This window comes from Macaca thibetana, chromosome 6 (assembly GCF_024542745.1).
Source record: "Macaca thibetana thibetana isolate TM-01 chromosome 6, ASM2454274v1, whole genome shotgun sequence".
In the NCBI taxonomy this organism is placed as follows: domain Eukaryota; kingdom Metazoa; phylum Chordata; class Mammalia; order Primates; family Cercopithecidae; genus Macaca; species Macaca thibetana.
The window spans coordinates 147,955,469-147,981,746 of NC_065583.1; the positions used below are offsets into that span (position 1 = coordinate 147,955,469).

At 35.9% G+C, this 26,278-nt stretch overlaps 1 long non-coding RNA gene across 1 annotated transcript in view; it reads left to right on the forward strand.

The window, feature by feature from the left end:
* Positions 1–211: 211 nt before the first annotated feature.
* LOC126957202 (uncharacterized) overlaps positions 212–26,278 on the forward strand; it is a 42,834-nt gene continuing 16,767 nt past the window's right edge. The window contains exons 1-2 of the long non-coding RNA XR_007726692.1: positions 212–243; positions 3,913–3,989. This is a non-coding gene — a long non-coding RNA (uncharacterized LOC126957202). The remainder of the gene's footprint in view (positions 244–3,912; positions 3,990–26,278) is intronic.

Sequence of the window (26,278 nt, forward strand, 5' to 3'; positions counted from 1 at the left end):
AAGAAACAAAGCATAGTGCACGTCTCCTTGGAAATAAGGTCCCGTAGTGGGAGGAAAGAAAATGAAAACAACATCCAAGGCAAGATTGAACTACTCATGGTCAGTATCTTATTCAAAATTCACCAATTAGGTAAATGTTTATATATCAACTATTACATCATGAGTGAGGACAAAGTAGAAACCAGAATTCTCAGGCAGTGGAGATTCTGCCAAAAATAACGTAACATCAGGAGTAGAAAAGAGGTAATCACTTTCATCAACATTTACTTATGAAAGATCATGAATCAAGAGTCATTTATGAGATTTATGTACATGTGAACATATCTGCATTATTGAAGAATAGTACATTTTAAAATATAGTAATATCAAATATTTGAATATTCAATTGAATACATTCTTCCTGTTGATTTTACATATATATTCTATATTTTGGATCAATATTTTCTGTCACCTTAGGTGTAGTTATAGAAAGCTACACTATTTGGAAATATAGAGCAATCAATATCATTCTATGCTAACAAAACAGATATGAAAAAGCTTAAGGACATTTCGAAATGATAATAAACTAAAAAGTAATGCTACAACAAAATATGAGCATCACCTATTGGGCAAAATCACTGGCTTTCACTAGTTTATTTCAGGTTCGCCTCTTTGGGTCTTCATTTCCTTATAAAGGCTTTTATGCTGAGTAAAATATATACAATTGACCCTTGAATAATGTGGATATTAGGGGCGTTGACCCTCCACACAGTTTGAAATACATGCATAACTTTTGATTCCCCCCAAAATTAACTACTAATATCCTACTGCGGACTGAAGCCTTACTGATAATATAAATAGTTAATTAACACATACACACATACTTCGTACATTGTATGCATTATATACTGTATTCTTTTTTTATTTAATTTTTTTTTTTTTGAGATGGAATCTCTCTCTCTTGTCAGGATGGAGTGCAGTGGCACAACAATCTTGGCTCACTGCAACCTCAGACTCCCTGGTTCAAGTGATTTTCCTGCTTCAGCCTCCCGAGTAGCTGGGGCTACAGGCGCCTGCCACCATACCAAGCTAATTTTTGTATTTGTAATAGAGACGGGTTTCACCATGTTGGCCAGGATGGTCTCTATCTCCTGACATCTTGATCAGCCCAACTCTGCCTCCCAAAGTGCTGGTATTATAGGCTTGAGCTACGCCCCTGGACTACATACTGTATTCTTACAAGAAAGTAAGAGAGAAAAGAAAATGTTATTAAGAAAGTCATAAAGAAGAGAAAATATATTTACTAATCATTAAGTGGAAGTAGATCATCACAAAGGTCTTGTTCCCATTGCATTTGCACTCCATTAACATCTGAAAATGTGTTTTATTTGGTTAATCGCAGAGTGATTCAGCATTCATTATCATATAATATGATCTTTTAGTGGTCTTATTTTTATTGTTTCAGCAATCTTCCATTGACTAGAGTTATTAGGCAAAAATTCCTCAACCAATCCCCTGAATTCCAAATTTAAATATCCTTACTCACATTACATAGCAACAACTCTGTTATCCCCCTAATAACCTAAATCAGTAACACTAATCAATAAAATAAATTCCTCTGCCAGTTGATTCAGCGATACTAGTGTTCTAAAGTGGTCAGGGACTGACTTAGCTTCTAATTCATCAAAACTATGACCGTCTTTCCTATGGAAGCAATTCTTTACTGGAAAATAAAATCTCCAAAGCAATGGAGCCAAAGGTTTTGGGGATCAGCAAAAATTGCATCATGTAGGGTTTGTAATTGCACCTTACTATATTGGTCTCTGAAGTTCTGTATCTAGACTGTGAGAAAGACTGCAAAATATATTGCCCTAAAATTTAAAGCATTTGCCACAGAGTATAGAGGTGTACCTCAGCTTTACAGCATGTGATTTTCCAGGCAATACCATAAGTTTTTGGTGAGCTTTCCAATCATCCACCCAACTGGCTCTGGGTGATGACTACTGAATTCCATGGCTGCGAACCTATTGCTATATTTTCTTTGCTGAGGAATATGCCCACTGATCAGAGGCAATCCTGTGTAGGATACCATGAAAAAGAGAAGGCATTGAGGAAACTCATCAATGGTGATGCTGGGCAGACATACTGCATGTATGTCCATCAAAGTTCAGAAAATGAACTATCCTCCTCCATCATAGGAGGATCGTAACAAAAACAACCTGGAAACACTAGTTGACTGATAATCCCAGACAATTATGTCATACTGGGGGTTTAGCATTGGCCCAAGAATGTTTGGATTTTGGTGAGGTTTTAACCAGATCAGCAGAAGCTTTAACCAGATCAGCTTTTGAGACTGTGGGCAGGCTCTTTTCTTGTCATCATGGCTACTTTGTTCATGGAACCTCTAAGGCGTATTTAGAATGACCAGAGAAAGAGACTGACTGTTATCCATAGGATAGGCCGCCTTAGTCATCTAATTACTGAGAACTTTTACCACCTTGGAGGCTCGCTGTTTGCATTCATTTGTAATCAAAATATCTTCCCACTCAGTGTCTATCAGCGCCTGTTTTAAGAAGTCTATCTACAGATATCCTTGTTACCAACTTTCCAATGCTATTTATTTTTTAATACCGGTTTCCAGCAGTTTCTTGCATACAATGGATATGTTTTGTGTTATCCTTGTGTATACTCTTGTTTCTTCATGTGTTAACTAGGGACCTTAGGAAGCAGAGAAAAAGTCAGTAAATTAACAGCTAATTGACTTATAAGCCACTTGCTAAGGAAGTTTACATTAAGCTTCTGGACTTTCTATATCCAAGTCTTCTATATGCAACCGTAAATTTGTAACTAAATTCTGCTCTGCATGATGCATTTGATGATTCACTGAATCAAAAAAAAAAACCCAGGACATGATGATCAGCACACTCTTATTCAAGGTCCTACTCAAAACTGTCAGCTTCAGGAATTATCCAATAAATGCATTGAAAAAGCATGACTTGAGATGATGTTTCTTAATCTAAATGTAACCAGCAAAAACTTTTTCATTGGTCAAACAGAATGGATAATTGTATCTTGCTCATTTTCGAAGAAACATCTTTACATGCTTTGACCACTTATCCCTAGAAACTTAACCATCCCCTGGAATTGATCCAAGTTTATGTCTCACCCTTCATTGCACAGTTACATTACTAAGACACATAAGGTGTTTACAAGCTCATATTTATTATATCTAATTAGCATAATGCCATCAACATAATATCCAATGGAATCTTCTGTGGGATTTGATCATTATAATTTTTTTCCCAGATTGTATTGTGCAGCAGCAACATATTGACTTAGTCATGAAACAAGATAACGTCTTTTTCCTGTTTGAATGGTATTATTTTTAAATGCAAACTGCTTGATATTTTTCTTATTGATGGGAAAGGCAAGGAAGAATCTGTAGCAATTCTTGCACCAAGTGCTATGTTGATTTGCTCGAGTAAAGTTACTATATCTGGAAAGAAAACTCTGATGGACATCACAACCTAATTTAGCCTGTAACCTCTATAGTTATTATGCATTATTCGATTGGTTTCTGTGCCAGACAATCAAACAAGTTAAATGGGAGATGTAGGAATCAATACCCCTGCATCTCTGAGGTGCTTGATGATAAAAATAATCTCTTCAGATCCTCAGAGATGAAATGGTTCTTCAATTTACTATTTTTTTTTCCCAGGAGTACGTAGTTCCGGAGACTTCAGTGTAGCTCTTTCTGCCGTAATACACTTTACTCCATATATTGAAACCAGTATGGAAATCCTTCTAATTTATTTATTTATGATTTTGAAAATAACACACAATTTACCATCAGTCACACTGGACTTTTGTTAAATTTTCCTGGACCACCTTTCTTTGTATTACCTAATGTCTGTAAATCTCTTGTTTCACTAGTGAGCCAGAGTGGAATTGGGTCTCCGGGAAGCAGTGCAAGTTCAGAGCCAACATATGATATTCTCTGAAAGTTACAGGTAATTCTTATTTCCTTGCACACGAGCCACAGGTCTGTCTTAGGAATGCTTGGGGAAGGGTTCACAGATTACACCTATGACCATGTTGTAAGATTCCCTTTATATATTTTCCTCCCTCTCAGTTAAAGGGCTCCTCTTATATAAACCAACATCTGGAAACTGTGTAAGAGGTTTAGCATCTCATGGTTTTCACTTGAGTGAAGGTTCTGGATTTCTGTACTAGACTTTTTCCTTCTATACATATCGGGTAGCACCTTAGCAGCCTGCTCATCTCTGACTTTTCTAGAGACACATAATTTGTTTGATGACCACTATAGATAGCACTCCATTTCTCCTTGTCTCTGATAAATCATTGCCATCTGATCCCTAAGACCCTTCTTTTTTCACTGAGCTAGAGGAACTCAATTATACTCAGAGCTTGCTACCATCATTTCCAGCCCATAGGTGACATTTATAAGCTTTTCTTTTTCTTTTTCTTCTTCTTCTTTTTTTTTTTTTTTTTTTTTTTTTTTTTTTTTTTTTTTTTTTTTTGAGACAGCATCTTGCTCTGCCACCCAGGCTGGAGTGCAGCAATCTTGGCTTACTGCAGCCTATGCCTTCTGGGTCCTCCCAAGCAGCTGGGATTACAGGCATGTACCACCATGCCCAGCTATTATTTTCGTATTTTAGTAGAGACGGGGTTTTGCCATGTTGGCCAGGCTGGTCTTGAACTAGAATCAAGTCATTCATCAACCTTGGCTTTTCAGTGATATCCTTTCCCTCTTCTGCCAAATTTTAAATGTCTTGGTGAAAGTACCATCTTCTGGTTCCTCTGTGTGGTATCAGTGGATAATATTTCTACTATTCCCAGGTTAGTGGGGGATAAAGTGAAGGTCAAAATAAGATTGTGGGACTTAGTTGAAGTATTAATAGTTTTCCTTCTTCCCATATGGGAATTTATGGAAAGTAAAGAGTAAAACTGTTTATTTTTTAGTATTCTCAATTGAAATGTAAATAACCCTGAAATATGCTACACAGTGTTCCTGAAATGTGGTCCAGGCACCACTTGTATCAAAATTATCTGGAGGCAGATATTAGAACTGAAGCATCCTCGGCCTCATACAGATACAATTGAGTCAAATGCCCCAGAGAAAATATCTGATAATATCCATTTTAACAAAACTTTAGATGGCAGTCATGCATACCAAAATCTGAGATGCCACAATATGGAGGTAGTTAGAATAAACATAGTTTAGAATTATACTATCATTAAACAAAGTATATGGGAGGCCATTGTTTTGGACTGAGCTCCAGAACTAGGCCCCAACAGACCTGACCAAACCAAAATATGGTCACTCAAGCTAAATGCCAAACAAGCAAAGGAAACTTTAAGAAAGCAGGTAAGTCCCATAACAGATCAGTTTTATTTTATTTTATTTTTTCTGAAAACAGGAGATTCAGATCTACCTGATTCAGCATAAAAAGGAAGTTCTCTCTGCTTTCACCCTTACAAAAATCAAGTAACCTGAAGTAACTTGATTTTATTCAATCAACTACTTTTCTATTGTTCTATCTCCTTAACTCATCTTACAAAAGCCACTTTTCTGCTCTTGTTCGTTGAAAGATCTCATTCTATGCTTTAGAATGGAGGCTGCCCCAATTAATAAATTAAGAATAAAAGCCAATTAGATTTATAACAGTTTGTTTTAATTTTGTTTTGAAATATTCAAAACAGATTCTCATCGTGTATCAGGAAAAAAGAGACATAAGAAAGAAAAGAGAGGTGCCATGTTGTATTTATAATAACTCCCTTTTCCTTTGGTTCATAAAACAATGTCTAAATGTTTGCATTAAATAGCCTGCACAGTATGCTACTTTCCAGTAATCACATATTTTTCTGTTTGCTTTGGTTTGCATTTCACCTCTAAACTCTTCTTGCAATTTAATTGCCCTTGTAAGAGTATTGGAAAGTAAGACATTTAAGAGAGATTTAGGCCATGAAGGGTCTACTGTTATGATTAGATTAATACCTTTATTGGGAGAATGAGTTATTTAGAAGTGAGTTCCTGATAAAAGGATGGAGTTTGTCTTGATTCCTCTCTCTGGCTTCTGTGCTCACTTGCACTTCCACCGTGGGCTAACACAGAAAGAAGGCCCTCACCAGATATCAACACCATGCTCTTGGACTTCCCAGCCTCCAGAACTCTGAGCCAAATAAACTTTTTTTAATTTGTAAATTATCCAGTCTGTGATATTCTGTTATAGAAACAGAAAACAAACAAAGACACTACTTTTAACCTCAACTATCATAATAGTTGGAGAACATTTGCTAAGCTCTTTATTAACACAGGACTAGGACCTCTTAAAATGGTAATTGACAGCTATCTTGAAGTGAGACTGGACCTAAATAACTCCCAGTAGGGATGGATTTGATAATTGTTAGGTACGACTTAGTAACCCCCCACTTAAACATGCTTCCTGAAATCCAAATCCCTTCAAAATGAGCTTCTTCCACTCAAATCTTTGTCTCACAGACTATTTCTAGGTTAGTACAATTTAAAACAAGAAAATATTAACTATATGAGCTTGGTTATTTTTAGTGTTTGGACAGGATGTGGGAAAGTTAAGTTTACTATTAGAATTTAAAATAGCTTAGTCTTTTCTCCCTACATTAATATTAAAAGCATCCAGCTCAAGGAAGAAAAAATTAGAATTCATTTAACATAAAACAAATCAGTTAAAGAATTGCAAATCCTTTGTTTAATAGAGTAAGCACTGTATAAGAATCAGTGATGAGGCTGGAAATAGGGGAAAATTATTTACTGCAATGAAGAGGTTGATTTGAGGGATTACTTTAGAATTAGGGCTAAGGTTAGGCCAGGCATGGTGGCTCACAGCTGTAATCCCAGCACTTTGTGAGGCCAAAGAGAGCAGATCACTAGGTCAAGAGTTGGAGACCAGCCTAGCCAACATAGTGAAACCCAATCTCTCCTAAAAATACAAAAATTAGCTGGACATGGTGGTGCATGCCTTTAATCCCAGCTACTCGTGAGGCTGAGTCAGGAGAATTACTTGAACCCAGGAGGCGGAGGTTTCAGTGAACTGAGATGGCACCATCACACTCCAGCCTGGGCAATAGTGTGAGACTCCTCAAAAAAAAAAAAAGAAAGAAAGAAAGAAAAGAAAAAGAATTAGGACTAAGGTTAAATTTAATTCCAAGTTTTTTCTAAGGTAATAACAGTGCTCATACAATCTTTGAGAACTTATGCCACTAAGATTTTACATATGAAAAATTTGACCTTCCAGTTCTAAATTAGCAAACATTTTAAAGTCAAAGCAAACTTAGGGAACATGGCAACCATGAATTATTCATGGAAACAAATGACAACATTGAATCTTGAATATTGAAGTCTTGTTAACAATACTCTGTTACTGTTTCCACATTAACAAAAAATCTAGAATTAAGATCTCTTGAAAATTGACCACTGGTGAACATTAAAGTAAGGTGCATGTAGGAAAAAAATAAAAATAAAATAATTAAACATTGATCATGTGACAAAAAGGGGAATGGATGAGGTAAACAGAATATAACGTGTTTACTTTGTTTGTTTTAATCTGGAAGTCAACGGATAATGTAAGATAGAATTGTAATTATTTTAAAAATTAAGTACAAGATGATACTGCCTGTCATTTTTTCTCATTATTACAGAAGATTATTCTAGAACTAATAACTGTTGTGGAGAAATATTTACTTTAAGTTCTTAAATTTACATCAATTTCTGCCAAATTCAATGAAATTTAATGTATTCTGTTTATCACAGTTTAAAAAAAAGCACTGAGTTTTAACTCCTGTCATCCTATTTTTACAAATAGGGAGATATGAAATTTTGTACCACAAAAATGACAATTATTTCTCAGTGGGAGTATTCCTGGGCTTTTTTTCTTTTCCCATTCTTTACTTACGTATTTCTTAATATATTCAAAATGAGCATGCGTATCTTTTAAAAAGCCACAGCATTATTATTACCCTGAGTATTTAAAAATTAATAAGAAACTTTAATATGTAACTCTATAGTTTTTACAATAGAGTAAGATAATATATTAGAATAACAATTGTGTCCCTGTTTTTCACCATCATAAAATAATCTGAAACACATACTAATTTATAGGGTCAATCACACATAAATTTCTTTTTTCTAAACTCTATATTTATTTTAAATCATATGTCATATTTTAGTTTCAGTGTTTTACCAATATGCTTTTATCCATATTCAGTCATACAGGCATTCATGGCAAATTTGTGACCTCATAATCATTCTTCTGCTCTCAGCTTTTCCATGTGTTTCAGATCCTAGATAGACATAGCTACTGTTGATGTCGTCGGACTTTATGTGGAGTAGATCACCATCTTGAACTAGAAATACACAATTCTACTTTTTTTGCTATAATTAGATAATCTTCAGTCCCTGGAGTTTACAAAGCTGTGTCTGTTATTCTTGAAAATCTTGTGTCATTTCCAGAATAAATGAAAGGATTGCTGCCATTGTAGAAATACCACTACTGTTCACTTCAGCCACTAACCACCTAACTTTCATACTGCTTACAGCACCAGCACCCATTCAAGGCACTACCCACCTCCCACTACAAAAAAGCACTCATTCCATTCAAATGGCAATTTTCCCTGTAAGTTTATAATCAAACACAATCACCATCATTCACACTGCCCTCCTTAATTTCTGCTATTCACTATCCATTCCCCCAACAGCCACTCTTAAAATCTGCGATCTGTCTTTAGTTTCCATCTGTCCTTTATTTTCTTATCCTCTTGCTGTATCCTCTTTCTTATCCTCTTGCCTTTCTCATTGGTGAGTTCATAAATAACACCTCTCTGATATTTATCAAGAAGTCTTTTACAAAGACACAATAATTTATACACCTTCAACAATTTTGTGTGAGTGTGGCATTCACTTAAACTTCCATCATCATGTTCATTAAACACATTTGTGACCCTCAGTTATACAGACACATCCAAATGGATCTTCTCAACTCGTTCTTGAGTAAAGTACAGTTTTAGCGATGATGGTCTGAACTAAGGGGTTAATATTTTCCTTTCGTTTTTTTTTTTTTTTTTTAATGTTATATATTGCTTTGAAACACTAAAAGAACAGAATTTTTGTCCATCTTAGAGCAACTATCGTTCTGTGGAATGGAAAACCAATGAACACTGAACTGAAGAGTTTTATAAAATTGTATATGCTCTGTTTCCACATACATGAAGGTTTAATATAATGTTTATAATATATCTTTTTCAAATACAAAATCTATTTGCTATCTTTATTATGAAAATCCAAGACCATATTAATCACATCTTTGGGTTTTATAATTTTACTTGCACTTTGACCTGAGAATTGTTTGAGTTATTTAACTAAACGCTACTTTTGTTAAATTCTATCACATGGAAATTCATTTAATGCATTTATAAATGCTCAATTAATGTGGGAACCTTATTTCCCTTAAGTATTGTATTAGTAGCTTCCACCTTATGGGAAATTTATTGCTTATTTCTGCCACTATTAATTTTATAGCAAATTAATATTAAGCTATTATTTTATTCTAAAATAAAGTAACTTTTTTATAATTTGTGAACCATCATAATAAATTGCATGGAAATTAGAGTGTATAACATTTACTACAGTGAAAATTTCTTGTTGCTGAATGGAGATTTCAAGTATGTGTCTGATAATATTTTACATGATCACTTTAAACTAATTTCTATAATTTCTTTACAGATCTTTTGCACCAAGCAAACAATCTGTAGACCATTTATTACAGTGTTTTACATTGCAATTAACCTCACAAAGGTGTAAAATGTGAATAAAGAAGAAAAGTTAGTGTTCCTTAATTAGATTTTAAATCACATATAATAATACTTTTTAAATGTTCCCTATTCAGAGAAACAATGAGCAGAAAATATATGAAAAATATCATTTAGGTTCTTGTTTGAAAAATAATAAAATAAATTATTATAATGAAACCTTTTTATTATTTTTTCACTTTGGTCTGTAAGTTATTTTACGTTTCTGAAACAAAATATTGAGTATTAGGCAAGTGTTAAATCTTAAGTTGTGGATATAGAATAAGTTATAAATTGGCTATCTGTTGCTGCAAAATGAAAGACCCCAAAATTTAACTTAAAATAGCAAATATTTATTATCCTCAGATTTTGGGTGTTAGGAATCCAGGTGTACCTCACCTGGATGTTTCTGACTCAAGGTCATCATAAGGTTGCAGACATGGCTTCAGCTGGGACTGTATCTGAAGACATATTTACTTACTGGCCTGGTGGCTGATGCCTCAGTTTCCTGCCGTCGACTCTCTCCATAGGGATGCCTTGAGTGTTCTGAAGACATGGTGGTTGCTTTCCCCAAAGTGATAATGAGAGAGAGAACAACACAGAGAGAGACAGAGACAGACAGGGAGATAGAGAAACAAGATGGGAACTTCAGTCTTCAAAATCTAATCTGATAGGTGACATTGACCACCTCTCTGTTTTATTAGAGTATGTTTAGAATAGACACTTAACTATGATTGAGAAAAAATGTGGTCATAACACCTGGCAATATATCACTTTGCCTCCATTTGCTTTGTCTATTTGTATCATGCAATCCATTTATTTACCTTGAGCTAAAAATAATAACAGAATATAGACTCAGTTTGAATGTGACATTTATCAGGAATGCACTAATTTACTAAATCTTCTTGGCTAGTGAAGTGGGCTTGCTTTCTTCAATAGTGTGTTTTAAAATAGTTTTTATTTGAATGAAATATATGTGGCATAAAATTGCCATTTAACTATTTTTAAGTACAGTTCAGTGTTATTAAGTATATTCACGATGTTGTGCAACCATCACCACTATCTATGCACAAAATGTTTACATTATTCCAAACAGAAATACTACAGCCATTAAGCATTAACTCTGCATTCCCTGTTTCTCCAGACTCTAGTAAGCTCTAAACTTCTTTCTATGAACTGTCCATTTAAACTATTTCATTTAAATAGAATTATATTTGTCCTATTGTGTCTAGCTTCACTTAGCATAATGTTTTTGAAGATCCATGTTGCAACATGTATCAGAATCTTTTTTTTTTATTGTTGAATGCCATTCCATTGTGCATACACACCACACTTTATTTATCCATTCATCGCTCCTTGGGTTGTTTCCACTTTTCAGCTTTTGTGAATAGTACTATAATAAACATACAAGTGTCTGTTTGAGTCTCTGTTTTCAATTATTTATAGTGTATATACCTATGAGTGGAATTACTGTGATACATGGTAATTCTGTTCACTATTTTTTAGCACTCTCAGACTTTTTCACAGCAGTTACACTGTTTTACATTCCCATCAACAATGAAGGAAGGTTCCAATTTCTTCATAGCTTAATAGTGATTATTCTCCATTTTCTTTTTCTTTCTTTTTTTTTTTTTTTTTTTTTTTTTTTTTTTGAGACGGAGTCTTGCTCCGCCGCCCAGGCTGGAGTGCAGTGGCTGGATCTCAGCTCACTGCAAGCTCCGCCTCCCGGGTTTACGCCATTCTCCTGCCTCAGCCTCCCGAGTAGCTGGGACCACAGGCGCCTGCCACCTCGCCCGGCTAGTTTTTTGTATTTTTTAGTAGAGACGGGGTTTCACTGTGTTAGCCAGGATGGTCTTGATCTCCTGACCTCGTGATCCGCCCGTCTCGGCCTCCCAAAGTGCTGGGATTACAGGTTTGAGCCACCGCGCCCGGCCTCTCCATTTTCAAAAATTATCTTCAACCTGGTAAGTATGGCATGATACATCAGAGAGGTTTTGATATGTATTTCCATAATGACTAATGATGTTGAGCATTTTAATGTGCTTATAGGCTATTTACATAGCTTCTTTAAAAAAATGTCTATTCAAGTACTTTGCCATTTTTAATTAGATTGTTATTGGTGTTGAGTTGAAGGGATTCTTTGTACAATCTGGATGGATCATTATCTCATCAAATATATGGTTTGCAAATTTTTCTTCATTTTGTAAGTTTTTTTTTTTGTACTTTCTTCATAATGTTCTTTAATTTGCAAGTAATTTTTGTTTGTTGTCTTTTATAAAGCCCTATTTATTTGTTTTTTCTTTTGTTGCTCATGCTTTTGTCATATCTAAAAATCTATTGTCAAATTCAAAGTAATTAATATTTACCTCTGTATTGTCTCCTAACAGTTTTAGGGTTAGCTCTTGTATTTAGGTGACTGATGCATTTTAAGTGAATTTTCATATATGTTTGAAATAGGAGTCTAGTTTTATTATTTTGCATGTGACTATCTCGTGGTCCTAACATCATTTGTTGAAGAGGCTGTTAATTTGCCATTGAATGATTTTGATACCTTTGTCAAAAATAAATATGCCGTAGATGTATGAGTTTGTTTTCTATATGTCTTATACATTTTCCATCCTTCATTTCCTCCATTACTGCTGTATTTGATATTTAGTAGTTTTATTTTCAGTGAACCATAGTTTTCCTTTCAATCATTTTCTGTATGCCTTTTAGATTTTCCCTTAAGGTTACCACATGTGTTACATTTAATACCCTAAATTTCTGACAATCTAGTTCAAACTGATACCAACTTAATTTCAATAACATAAAACATTCTGTACATATAAAGTCTCATACATCCCACACTTACATTGTTATAATCTGTCTTTATTCATTTTTCACACAACAGCATTAATTTTATATAATTTGTTATGTATCTCTCTTTTAAAATCTGTAGGAAAGAAAAGTAGAGTTATAAACCAAAAATACAATAATACTGGTTTTGCATTGGTCTATATATTTATCTTTACCAGAGGTTCTTATTTCTTCATATGGCATTGAATTACTGTTCGGTGCCCTTTCATTTATTTATTTATTTATTTATTTATTTATTTATTTATTTATTTTTGAGATGGAGTCTCGCTCTGTCACCCAAGCTGGAGTGCGGTGGAGCAATCTCGACTCAATGCAAGCTCCGCCTCCCGGGTTCACGCCATTCTCCTGCCTCAGCCTCCTGAGTAGCTGGGACTACAGGCGACCACCACTACGCCTGGCTAAGTTTTTGTATTTTTAGTAGAGACGGGGTTTCACCGTGTTAGCCAGGATGGTCTCGATCTCCTGACCTCATGATCTGCCCGCCTCAGCCTCCCAAAGTGCTGGGATTACAGGCGTTAGCCACCGTGCCCGGCCTCAGTGCCCTTTTATTTTAACCTGAAGGACTCCCTTTGGCATCCCTCGTGTGGCAGTTCCAGTGATAATGAATTCTCTCAGCTTTTGTTTATTTTGAAATGTCTTAATTTTATCCAATTTTCCCAAATTAAAATTTTTGGTAGATAAATTTTTTCAGTAATTTACATATATCACCATATTGTCTTCTTGCCTTCGGGGTTTCTGCTGATAATTGCTGTTAATCTTATTGAGAATCTTTTGTATGTGATGAGTTGTTCCTCTTTTACTCCTTTCAAGTTTGTTTGTAAATTTGATGAGTCTCTCGAAATCATCCCATTTATGTTTCTTGGTTGTAGATTCATGTCTTTATTAAATTTGGGAGTTTTCAGCCATTATCACATCATATTTCTTCCCCCATCCTTTGTCTTCTGGGCTTCCCATAATGCATTTGTTGGTGCCCTGGTGGTGCTCTATAATCCCCTTACGTTCTGTTCAGTTTTTCACCCCTCTTTTCTTTCTTCTTCTCTGAATTAATCATTTCATTTGTATTATCTTCAAGTACACTGATTTTTTTTGCTTAATTATTGTGCTTTTTAGCTCCAGAATTTCTGATTGTTTCTTTGTTATAATTTATATTTCTTAATATTCTTATTTTGTATATATACTATTTCCCTGATTTCCCATAGTTATTTGTTAATGTTTCTTTTAATGTTTAGAATTTAGCAAAATTAACAGTTGTTTTTTGTTTTAAAAATTTTATGTATTTAATTATTTATAACTGACTAATAAGGTTGTATACATTTATGCTGTGCCATATGATGCTTTCATATATATATACACATTTTAGAATGGCTATATCAGGTTTATTAACAGATCCATTGCAAGAGTTATTTTCAAGTTATTGTTTTGTAAGTCCAAAATTTTGACTTCATTAGAGTAAATCAACATTTTTCATTACTTTGAATCAGCATATTTTTCTGTTACTTTGTACACCTTGTGATATTTTTGTTAAAAAGTGGACATTTGAATATTATAATGAGATAATATTAGAAATTAGATTTTCTCCCTTCCCCAGAGTTTGCTGTTATTTTGTTGTCATTTGTGGTTGTTTCAATCGAAAGCTATAGTAGACAATTTGCTTAGTGTCTTTTTCAAACTCTTTTTGTAAAGGCTCTATCCCTTGTATGCAGTCAAAAAAGTCCCTGTGCCTTAGTTGGTGTCTACCCAGTGTTTTAACAGAGATTTCCTTTGAAAGAGAATGTCAGCAGCTAAAACCAGCCAACCAACCAAAAAAACACTTGTCCGAGTCTGAAGGGGGTGCTCCTTCAGCACTTAACCAGGCTTGTACTGGGACTAAGAATCAACTAAAAATGACAGGTTTGTGTCTTCCTAGATTTTTCTAAGCATTTTGTCTTTCTCTGGGTCTCAGCACGGTCTTCAAAATTTCTCCTCATATGAACGTGCTTTTGAATGTCTTAGCTTCCCAAAGGAACTCTTTCTAGCTTTTACTCCCAAGCTACAGGTAGTCTATTGTATGTTTCAGCGTACTCTTTGCCACGAGAGTCTGCAGGTTATTGGGTTGGTTTGCAGTGTTTTTGAGTAATGTCCAGTACTTGCTTCCTGGCCTGGATTCTAAATTTGTTGAAACAGATGTGAGTGCCTTACATCACTCCCTCAAGTGGCTTTCATACAAGTGAGAATACACACACACAATAATTTGCAAATAGAGTCTGTTCTGGTTCCTCCACAACCAGAGACCAGAGTTTTACTCTGGTAATGTGGACATCTCTCTTCAAGAGTGCTGCCATGCCCAAGGGATTTGAAACAAGGAGAGTAAAAACATCACAAATATTTTCTATATTTGTTGTTTGTTTTTATTTTTATTTTATTTTATTTTATTTTATTTTGCTGTTTTTCATAACATTTATTTTAGATACAGGGTACACATGCAGATTTGTTACATGGGAATATTGCATGATGTTGACGTTGGGAGGACAGATACTGACACTCTGATCATGAGTGTAGTCCCCAATAGGTAGTATCTTTGAATCCACACACTCCCCATCCCCCATAGTAGTCCTGAATGACTACTGTTCCCATATTTATGTCCATGTGTATTCAATGTTTAGCTACCACTTATAAGTGAGAACATGTAGTATTTGGTTTTCCGTTTCTGCATTAATTTGCACAGAATTATGACCTCCAGCCCCATTCATGTTGCTGCAAAAGACATGATTTCATTCTTTCATGGCTGTATAGTATTCCATGGTGTATATGTACCACATCATCTTTAGCTAATCTATCATTGGTGGGCACCTGGGTTGATTACATGTCTTTGCTATTGTGAATAGCACAGGAATGAACACACAAGCACATGTGTCTTTTTGGTAAAATGGTTTATTTTCTTTGGGTATATATTGAATATGAGATTGCTGGGTCAAATGGTAGCTCTATTTTAAGTTACATGAGAAATCTTCACACTGCTTTTCACAGTGGCTGTACTAATTTTCATTCCCATCAAGAGAGTATAGTGTTACATTTTCTCCCAAGCCTCACCGGCATCTGTTGTTCTTTTAATAATAGCAATTCTGACTGGTGTGAGATGGTATTTGTGGTTTTGGTTTGCATTTTTCTAATGATTAGTGATGCTAAGCAGATTTTCATATGTTCGTTGGCCCCTTATATGTCTTTTTTTTTCTTTTTTGAGAAGGGTTTGTTAGTATCCTTTGTCCATTTTTTAATGGGATTATTTGGTTTTTACTTATTAATTTGTTTAAGTAACCTACAAAATCAGGATATTATACCTTTGTCACGTGCATGGTTTGCAAATATCTTCTCCCATTCTGAGTTGTCTGTTTGCTCTGTTGATAGTTTATTTTTCTGTTCAGAAGATTTTTAGCTTAATTAGGTCCTACTTTATTTTTGGTTTTGTTGTAATTTCTTTCAGAGACTTAGTTAAAAATTCCTTGCCAAGACTGATGTCAAGAAAAGTATTTCTTAGGTTGTCTTCCAGGATTTTTATGTTTCGAGGTTTTACATTTAAATCTTTAATCCATTTTGAATTAATTTTTTATATGGCAAAAGGAAGGGGTGCAGCTTCAATCTTCTGCATATGACTAGCCAGTTATCTCAGCACCATTTATTGAATAGGGAGTCCTTTCCCCAATGCTTATTTTTATCAGCTTTGTTATAGATCAGATGATTGTAGGTGTGTGACTTTATTTTCCAGTCTTCTATTCTGTTCCATTTTTCCCTGTGCCTGTTTTTGTACTGGTACAAACTGTTTTGATTACTCTGGCTTTATACTGCAGTTTAAAGTAAGGTAGTGCAATGCCTCTGGCTTTGTTCTGTTTGCTTAGGATTGCTTTCACAATTCAGGCTTTTTTTTGGTTCCATATGAATTTTAGCATACTTATTTTTTCTAATTCTGTGAAGAATGACATTGCTATTTTGATAGTAATATCATTGAATCTGTAAATTGCTGTGGGCAGCATGGCCATTTTTATTATATTGATTCTTCCAATCCATGAGCATGAAATGTTTTTCCATCTATTTGTGTCATCTCTGATTTTTCTCAGCAGTGCTTGATAGTTCTCCATGTGGAGATCTTTCAACTCGTTGGTTAGCCGTATTCCTAGGTGTTTTATTTTCTTTGTGGCTATTGTAAGAGGGATTGCTTTCCTGATTTCACTCTCAGTTGTTGTTGAGTAGAAATGCTACTGATTATTGTTCCTTAGTTTTGTATCCGGAAACTTTACTGAATCCAAATTGTTTATCAATACTAGTAACCTTATGTCAGAGTCTCTAGGATTTTCTAGATCCAAAATCGTATCATCAATTAAGAGAGAGAGTTTGACTTCTTTTCTTATTTAGATATCTTTTGCATCTTTCTTTTGCCTGACTGCTCTGTCTAGGAATTTCAGTACTGTATTGAGTAAGAATGATGTGAGTGGGCATCTTTATCTTGCTCCAGTTCTCAAGGGGAGTGCTTCCAGCTTTTGTCCATTCAGTAGGATGTTTACTGTGGGTTTGTCATAGATGGCTCTTATTATTTTGAAGTGTATTTCTTTGATGACTAGCTTTTTGAGGATTTTGTCATGAAGGGATGTTGAATTCTATCAAATACCTTTTCTGCATCTATTGAGATGATCATATGATTTTTGTTTTTGGTTCTGTTTATGCGATAAATCACATTTATTAATTTGTGTATGTCGAATCAGCTTTGCATTTTGGAATAATGCCGAAATGCTTATTTTTGGCATTTTGATTGTGGTGTGTTAACTTTTTGATTTGCTGCTGGATTCAATTTGCTAGTATTTTGTTGAGGACTTTTGCATAGATAATCATGGGAGATATTGGTCTGATGTTTTCTTTTTTGTTGTGTCTCTGCCAAATTTTGCATAAAGCTGATGTTGGCTTCATAGAATGAATTAGCAAGGGGTCCTTGTCCTCAATTTTTTGGAATAGCTGCTGTAGAGTTGGTGTTAGCTTTTCTTTGTATGTCTGGTGGAATTCGGCTATGAATCCATCTGGCCCAGGGTTTCCTTTTGTTGGTAGATTCTTCATTACTGATTCAGTTACAGAAGTTGATATTGGTCTATTCAGGGTTTCAAACTCTTCCTGATCCAATCTGGGTAGAATGTATGCTCCCAGGAATTTATTCATTTCCTCTAGATTTTTGAATTTTTGAGCATACAGTCGTTCATAGTGGTATCTGAGGATCTTCTGTGTTTCTGAGTGATTAGTTGTAATACCATCTTTGTCATTACTGATTGTGCTTACTTGGATCTTCTCTTTGTCTTTGTTAATCAAGCCAGGGGGTCTCTATCAATCTTATTTGTCTTTTCAAATCACCAACTCTTGTTTTCATAGATCTTTTATGAGGATTTTTGCGTCTCAATTTCAGTAAGTTCTCTAATTTTAGTTATTTATTTTTTCTTGCTAGCTTCAGAGTTTGGTTTTTTTTTTTTTTTTCCTCCTAGATTCTTCAGGTGCAAACTTAGATTGTTAATTTGAGACATTTCTAACTTCTTGATAAAAGCATTCAGGACTATAAACTTTCCCCTTGGTACTGCTTTAGCTACATCTCAGATATTTTTGTAAGTTGTGTCTCTAGTTTTATTAATTTCAAAGAATTTTTTATTTCTGCCTTAATTTTGATGTTCACCCAGGAATTATTCAGGCATAAGTTTCTAAATTTCCGTGTATTCGTGTTGTTTTGAGAAATCTTCTTGCTGTTAACTTCAATTTTTGTTGTGCTGTGTTCAAGAGTGTACATGGTGTGATTTCAGGCTTTTTAATTTATGGAGGTTTGCTTTATGACTGAGCATAAAGCAAACCTTAAAACATGATCTTAAAACATGTTCCATGTGCAGGTTTGAAGAATGTCTATTCTGTGGTTGTTGGATGGAGTTTTATTATGTCCAATTGGTCAAGTGTTGAGTTTAAGTCCAGAGATTCTTTTTTTTTTCTTTTTTTGACTTGATGGTCTGCTGAATGCTGTCAGCAGGGTGTTGAAGTCTCACAACATTATTTGTGGTTGTCTTAAGTCCTTTTTTATGCCAAGAAAAAGTTGTTTTATAAATCTGGGTGCTCCAATGTTGGGTGCATATATATTGGGGGTAAAGCTTCTTATTGGATTGCATTCTTTATGCTCTTCAATGTGCTTAATTTTTATTGACTTAAGTTGCATTTTATCTGACAGAAAAATAATGCTTTCTGTTTTATTTTGTTTTACATTTGCGTGGAAGGTCTCACTCTACCCTTTTACTTTTTGCTTGTGGGTTTTTTTACATGTGTGATGGGTCTCTGCAAGACAAAAGATAGTTGAGTCTTTGTCTTTTTATCCAGCCTTGCCACTCTGTGCCTTTTAAATGGGGGATTTAGCACATTTCTATTCAAAGTTAGTGTTGATATGTGTGATATTAATCCTGTAGTGTTGTTAGCTGGTATTTATGTAGGCTTGATTGTGTAGTTCTTCTATAGTGCCTGTGAGCTATGTGCTTAAGCGTGCTTTGTGGTAGCAGATGTGGTTCTTTTGACTTCATTCTTATCACTCTCTTAAAGTCCTCCTGTATGGCTCGTCTAATTGAAATATGTTTTTTCAACATCTGCTTGCCAGAGAAGGATTTTATTTCTTCTTCACTTATGAAGATAAATTTGGCAGGATATGAAATTATCGATTGGAATTTTCTTTGTTTAAGAACACTAGAAATAGGCCCCCAGTCTCTTCTGATTTGTAAGGTTCTTGCTGAGAAGTATACTGTTAGCCTGATGAGGTTCCCTCTGTAGGTGACTTGCCTGTTCTCTCTAACTACTTTTAAGATTTGTTGATTGACCTTGGTGATTATGATGACTATGTGCCTTGGTGATGACTGTGTTGTATATTATCTGGTCAAGACTGTCTGTATTTCTTGGATTTGTGTATGAACTTCTCAAGTTTAATTAGATAAATTTTCACGGACTATAGCGTCAGATGTGTTACATTTTCCCAGTTGTTTTTTTCTCTCCTTCTCTCTCAGGAATGCCAGTGAGTCACAGATTTTGTCTCTTTATATAATCGCACATTTCTCGGAGGTTTTGTTTATGTTTCTTCATTCTTTTTTCTTTATTTTTGTATGACTGAGTTGACTTGAAGAACTGGTTGTATTTTTTCCTTAGCTTGGTCTATTTTGCTGTTAGTACTTCCAGTTGTATTATGAAATTCTTATAATGTATTTTTCAGCTCAAGAATTTCAGTTTGGCTCTTTCTTAAAATGAGAATTTCATCTTTCAGCTTTGAATCGTTTTACTAGATTGCTTGGTTTCCTTGGATTAAATTTTAGCTTTCTCTTCGATTTCAATGAGCTTCCTTGCCATCCAGATTCCAAATTCTATGTCTGTCCTTTCGGACAGTTCAGACTGGTTAAGAACCGTTGTTGGGGAGCTCATGGGCTTGTTTAGATTTAAGGCGACATTCTAGCTTTTTGAATTGCCAGAGTTCTTATATAGGGCTTTGTTGTAGAATGTTTGCTATTGGTTTTGCAGGGGGGACATTCTAAAGTGATCTCTGGTGTAGCTTCAGCTGTGATCCAGTAGATGGCTCTTGAGAGCAATGGGCAGTAGATAGGCTTTTACTGAGCCATGTGGTTCCTTCATGTATCTTTGAGTTTACAATTGTGTTCTCTGGTGTGAGGGCAAGAGAGGTGACTCCATTACCTGATCAGCTTGTGGTCGTTGGGGGAGCCGCCTCTCATCACTGTCACTGTGTCCACTATTTTGTTGTTGTAGTTAGGTCTGTTGGGCCACAGGACTCCCTTGGGGGAGAGATCTGGTAAGGAAATAGGGTATACCCTTACTAGACCTACCCTGTGGAGAAAGGCAGGGCTAGGTCCTATGCCAGTCCTCTCAGTTTTCTGAGAGTGTGGGCTCCTGCTCTATTCAAGTGTCAATCACCAATTACATCTTGAGACTCCTGAGTCACAGGCCACAGCCCTGGGACACAGGATGTGCTTGTAGCTCCCTCCTATGGATGCCTGGGGTTGGGTTCTGGGGGTAGTATGGGGTCTGAGGTGTTCCTAGGCTGCCAGAACACATGCGAGTGGAGCAAAACACCCAGCCTGGGCAGCAGAGGCTGCACTGTGTACACACTCCTATAGAGTGGCCAGGCAGGGGCCCCAGGAGGGACTGGTGGGCAAGTCGTCCTGCAGGACAGAAATGCCCCAGTCCCACAGGGAAGCAGACCCTGCTTTCTCCCTAGCAGTTAGCTAGCTCCAGAGCCTCTCGGGGGGAGCCAGGTGCCCCTGGGAAGTGAGTGCTTATAGCCGGCTCCACCAGAGCTTCCCCATGCTCAAACGTTCCCAGCTCTGTGCCTGCTCCAGCTCTGTTTCTGTCTTATATCAAGGAAGACCCCTCTACCAGCTCCCACATTTGTTGGGGGTATGGGGTCCTCTTCAGCTGGGACCCCAGAGATCTGTGGCAAATGTGAGCAGTTTTCCATCCATGTCAATCACCTCTTTCCCAGGTGCCATTCTGGGGCAGAAACCAGAGGTAACATTCAGGCACCCCCCAAAGAGTTCTCCTCTGCCTCCCTCTTCAGCCTCAGTGACCGCATCGTTTCTCCATCCACATTCAGCATTGTCTCCCTAAAGATCAGTTCAAATTATGTTGGTGTAATCGAAATTGTGGTCTGTCTATGGGAGCAGCATTTTCTGGCTGCATCCAGTCAACCATCGTGGAAAAAGACATTTTCAACAGTTTTGAAATTGCCTTTTTCTCAACTCAGTATTTACTTGGTTACTGTAAACCTTTCTAGAGTTCTGCCAGAGCTGGTTCTGACTGTTTCTGCATGTTTTTCAATATTTCTTTGGGAGGAATATGAGCTTGGAGCGTCTACTGCAATGTTATGCGTGAATCACTCACACCATTACTTTTTCCACATGCTTTTGGTCACACATACCAACCCTAGGACATAATTAAAAGGGACTATGTAAGAGTGTTAACACCAGGAGTCAGGGAGGAGAGCAGTGACCCCCTCTTAGTGACCTGTGGGCTCCACCAAGCACGGACATAAAGGAAAATCTTGAGTTCCTTCAGGGGAAATTCCAGGGAGCTGACTAGCCTTGAAAAGTAAATAAGCAACTTGATAAATAAGAAGATAATAGTAACTTAAAACAATAGTATAAAGTCTTAGAGTCATGTGAATATATGGTTCCCTGTAGAAACTAAAGATAACATCCTAACATATATCTCTGGGTTGTTACTCAGAAACGGGGACTTCCACCAAATAGGTCTACTGGCATGTAAACCTCAAAGGGGAACTGAGGACTGAACTCTGATCACCATTCTTTTTTTAAAATGTCTTCCTGAGGGACCTGGGGGAGGTCACATCCCCAGGCCAGAACTAACATTCTGTTAATTCCAAATTTTTAGGCAAAGCTTTGCCTCCTGAACCAAATTCAAATCATAAAATATTTGAATCGACCTAGGAACTGTGGGATCCCACTTCAAAATCTCTCTTCCTTTTAGGCCAAAACCAGTGTCTAACTTCTATGTGTTGATTTACAATTTTGCTGTAACTTCTGTTTTCCTGAAATTTACCCTTCCTTTATAAACACTTGCATGCACACCATTGGAGAGGTCAGGAGCTAGGCGTTAGCTGCCTGTTCCTCCTTGCTTGATGCCCTGCAAATAATCAACTTTCTTTGTGTGGCCGCAAACGTTGGTATAGATATCTGGTCTTACTGCACTGGGCAAGTGGACCCCAGTTCAGTTCTATAGTACCATCACAAGTTAATTTTAACTTGTGTAGGTAACACTAAGAGAAAGAAGACTAGTTAAACAAAGCTATTAAGAGAAAATTTTGTTAATTTTTTTTTCCATTCTGTGCTTTAGACTCTTCACTCAAAAAAATAAAAATAATTCACTTAGCTCATGTTTGTGACTCTGTAAGTGGACACTCGTGTGGATGCACACAATAAAATAGAAAATGTCTTTAATCAAACAATTATTAAGATGACTTGATCGGAAAATATCTCAACAGGAAACAAGATACATGGCAAGAATTAATAGAAGACAGGTAGAAGAGTGACTTTTATAAAATTTTGCATAGGTTTAAGCAAACAAAAATGGCGAAACACCAGGCCGAGAGCAATAGTGGGAAGCCAATGTCATATCTAGGTTTGAGATGGAAAAGGTCACAGGTGGGAATAACATGATAAGAGTTAAGGCTGCTGTCAAATCACAGCACAAAAAGTAAAACAAATAAACAAACAAAAAACCCTGGAGACATTGATAGCTCAAACTCATTCACCATCTTCCAGTCCCCAAGGCTACACCTCCCATTAGCCAAAGATATGCTGAAGCCTGAGGAAAAATGAGCTGGGTTGATGTCATTCACAAAGTCCTGCTTCCAAAGACACAGTTCAAAGTGGAGGAGGATGGATGCTGGATCAGAATGGGTAAAAGGAAAATAGCATAGTTTAAGTTGACTTTCATACATTCAGTAGAAGAAAATGTAATGAAACAATAAAAAACAAATAAAAATAGAGTAGCATAGGCAAAAAAAAAAAAAAAAAAAAAAAAAAAAAAAAAAAGCCAGGTGAGGTTAAATATGAAATATGTGACTTAAACTCCTCTATGATAAAGTTGGACCATTTACTTGCCTCTTCCAGGCAAGTAAATTTTGATCAGCTAAATGAATGGTAATGTTATAAAGGAACAGAAAATTTACTGAGGTACAGCATTACTATTCCCAGTACAGTGGCCAAGAAGATGTTCCTAGTGTCAGTCGTCACACAGAAAACTGCAATTTATTGAACACTTCAATTTTACAAAAAATAGAGGACAAGTTTAATAAAACTACATCTTATAGCATCCCATAATGGCTGTTGCCAAAGGTATTTCAATAAAACCATTCTAAGGAGGCTGAAATAAAGTACTTTATATTTGCAGCCTCAGCTGTTCTGATGTGATCTAGGGATAGATTACGTAGAATGGATAAACTGCATGCCCCAAAGGTTACATCAAAAAGGTTGTATTTTCTGCAAAGCACCAAGGAATTGGCACTTATGCTTCCTGATAGGTACTTGGGGTGCAGATAAATGATGTTGCAGGTCATATTAAGGGCCAGGTGATATTTCTTGCAACTCTCCAGCCACCTATGTTCCCTTCCATGCTTCTTCATGACCCTCTTTCTTCCTGGCTTTTAAAATTAGTGTTTTCCTGGGATTTCTTTCTGCCCCATTTATCTTTACAATGTGTGCATGCCATACATGAACAATGTAATCAATTTTTATATTATCAATTTTTTATGTGATGATGACTCCCAAATGGACTTGCAACCTATCCTGATTTTTTTCTTGAGCTCCAGACTTCAACATTCCATTTACGTACTGGACACCTCCATTTGAGTGTTTTAACTTTGATGTGGTTCTAGCATTGTGGATAAGTCTATTTTTTTGGATTGCCCACAGATGATCAATCTCTACACCTGTATTGCTATTTTATTATTTTACAGCCACTAAGATCATAGTTTCATACTTACCAGAATTCTCTTAATATACTTCCTCTGCGTTTCTGTAAGCACAATTAAAATCATTATTATTGACTGTGAGACAACATGGAAAAAAAAGTCTTCTTCAGTTTCTCAGAGACAGGTTGGCCATCAGTCTAAACAGAGGCATATTGGCTACCAGTCTAAATAGGTTTTGTTTCTGTGTTGTTTCGTTTTGCTTTGTTTTTGGTCTGAGCATTTATCGAAGTTCTGAGGATACTGTTACAAATAACCTGGTGTGGCTTTCTTTGTATCTTTTTGAATAATGATCTTTCTATATTTTTCTTCTAACCTCCAGCCAAAAGGAAATGTTTCTTTATCACTGAAGGCAATGGTCTTGACTTAAAGCTGCCTCATGAGAGTCTACTTTTGCCAAGTACTCAGAGGTCATTCCAATGGCCTATCCACCTCCCCACTTCGTTTCAGAGACCTAAACTTTGGAGTGGGGAGCCTAAGCACGTTAATTTGTTTGGGGAAGACTAGAAAGAGGAGTACTCCTTCCTTCAATGTCAATGACCAGGTGAATGTGTCTGTGTCCTTTCTCCTTATCTCTATAATCTAAGCCAATTTTTCACAACCCTAAACACACTATTGAATTGTCTGGTGAGTTTTTGTTCCTAATACACAGAGATGAGATTTGCTGATCTAGACTGTGTACTTTTACTTGGACATCTGCTCTCAGAAATATACTTGGCTTTTCTATTCCTTCTACAATTTGCTCAAAAATTATCTTCTCATTGAGTCCTACCCATATCACCGTGCAAAAATAATTGTCATCCTCGGCACCTTCGTGGTACCCTCTCTATCCTCTCTCTGAACAGTCATGTATCTGCCTCAATGCGTCACACAGTCAGTATTCTCTAGGACACTGCTGGGCCTCTTTGGGACTACGAGGATGCTTGACACTAGATAGACTCAAGGCACTGAGTACCTGTGATTTCTGTCTCCTTATCCAGTTTAAGGATTATTTTGTTAATCTTAAGAGAGACTTTTCTCTTCAGCTTTTAAAAACTACTACTACCTTTACCCAATAGTGTTCTTTCCCATAAGTTTTCTTATGGCTTGAATATTTGGGAATTGATAGCCTAAAGGTGTTATTAACCATGTCTCTTTTTTTGATGCTCTATGTACTGACAATGAGAAATTAAATACAAAGCTATCTTTTTCAATGGAAGAAAAAGGCAAGACACACTGATAAACACATACCCATACTATTTCAAAATATTATTCATCCACATATACGTGTAATACTGAATATAAATAGATGGATTCATTCGTTGATTCAGAATGTTAAAACATGTTCAATATCAGATTGTGTTGCCTAAATAGTGTGACCCATATGGGTCTTTAATTAAGAAATTCTACATTGTAATATATAAAGAGGTAACTATATACATTTAAACATTATTTAGAAATATTCCTTATGAAAGAGAAGATAATGTATCGGTGAGAAGCATTACTTTATACAGTGTGTTAGGCTAATGTATGCAGAAGGGACCATGACTGTAGGCAAACAAATTGCTAAGGACCACAGAATACCATTAAGATTAGTCTAGCAATAAATCATCCTGTTACTGTGTGGTAAAAATTCCAAAGCCCAGACAGAAAGTAATCTGTACTATTGAAAGATTGTACCTTTTGGGCACTCGTTGGAAAGCTGGGAAAGTTGTGTTCTCCCATGCCATACAGAACTACCATTCCACAAATTTACTAAGGGAATCATGCTCTAGAATCTGCCTTTATTACTAGATCTATCTAAATTACCTCTGTCCTATGTAGATTCACAGTTTCTTGCTATCTTAGGGGGTTATAGGTGATTAGAAGAATGAAGGGTGAATGGGAAGCTATAATTATGTCAGTATTAAATTTATGAACTCCTAGGTATCGACTTTCAATATTTAAATATTAGTTTTATATGTCGTGGCAATCTTATTATTACCTCATATGTTACCTACTTATTTATTTATTTAATGCTTTTAGGCAGTCCATGTCAAGCGATGCCCAAAGGATTTCTAAATTATTAAATTATGCCTAGATTTTCAAGGGGCCATGTCA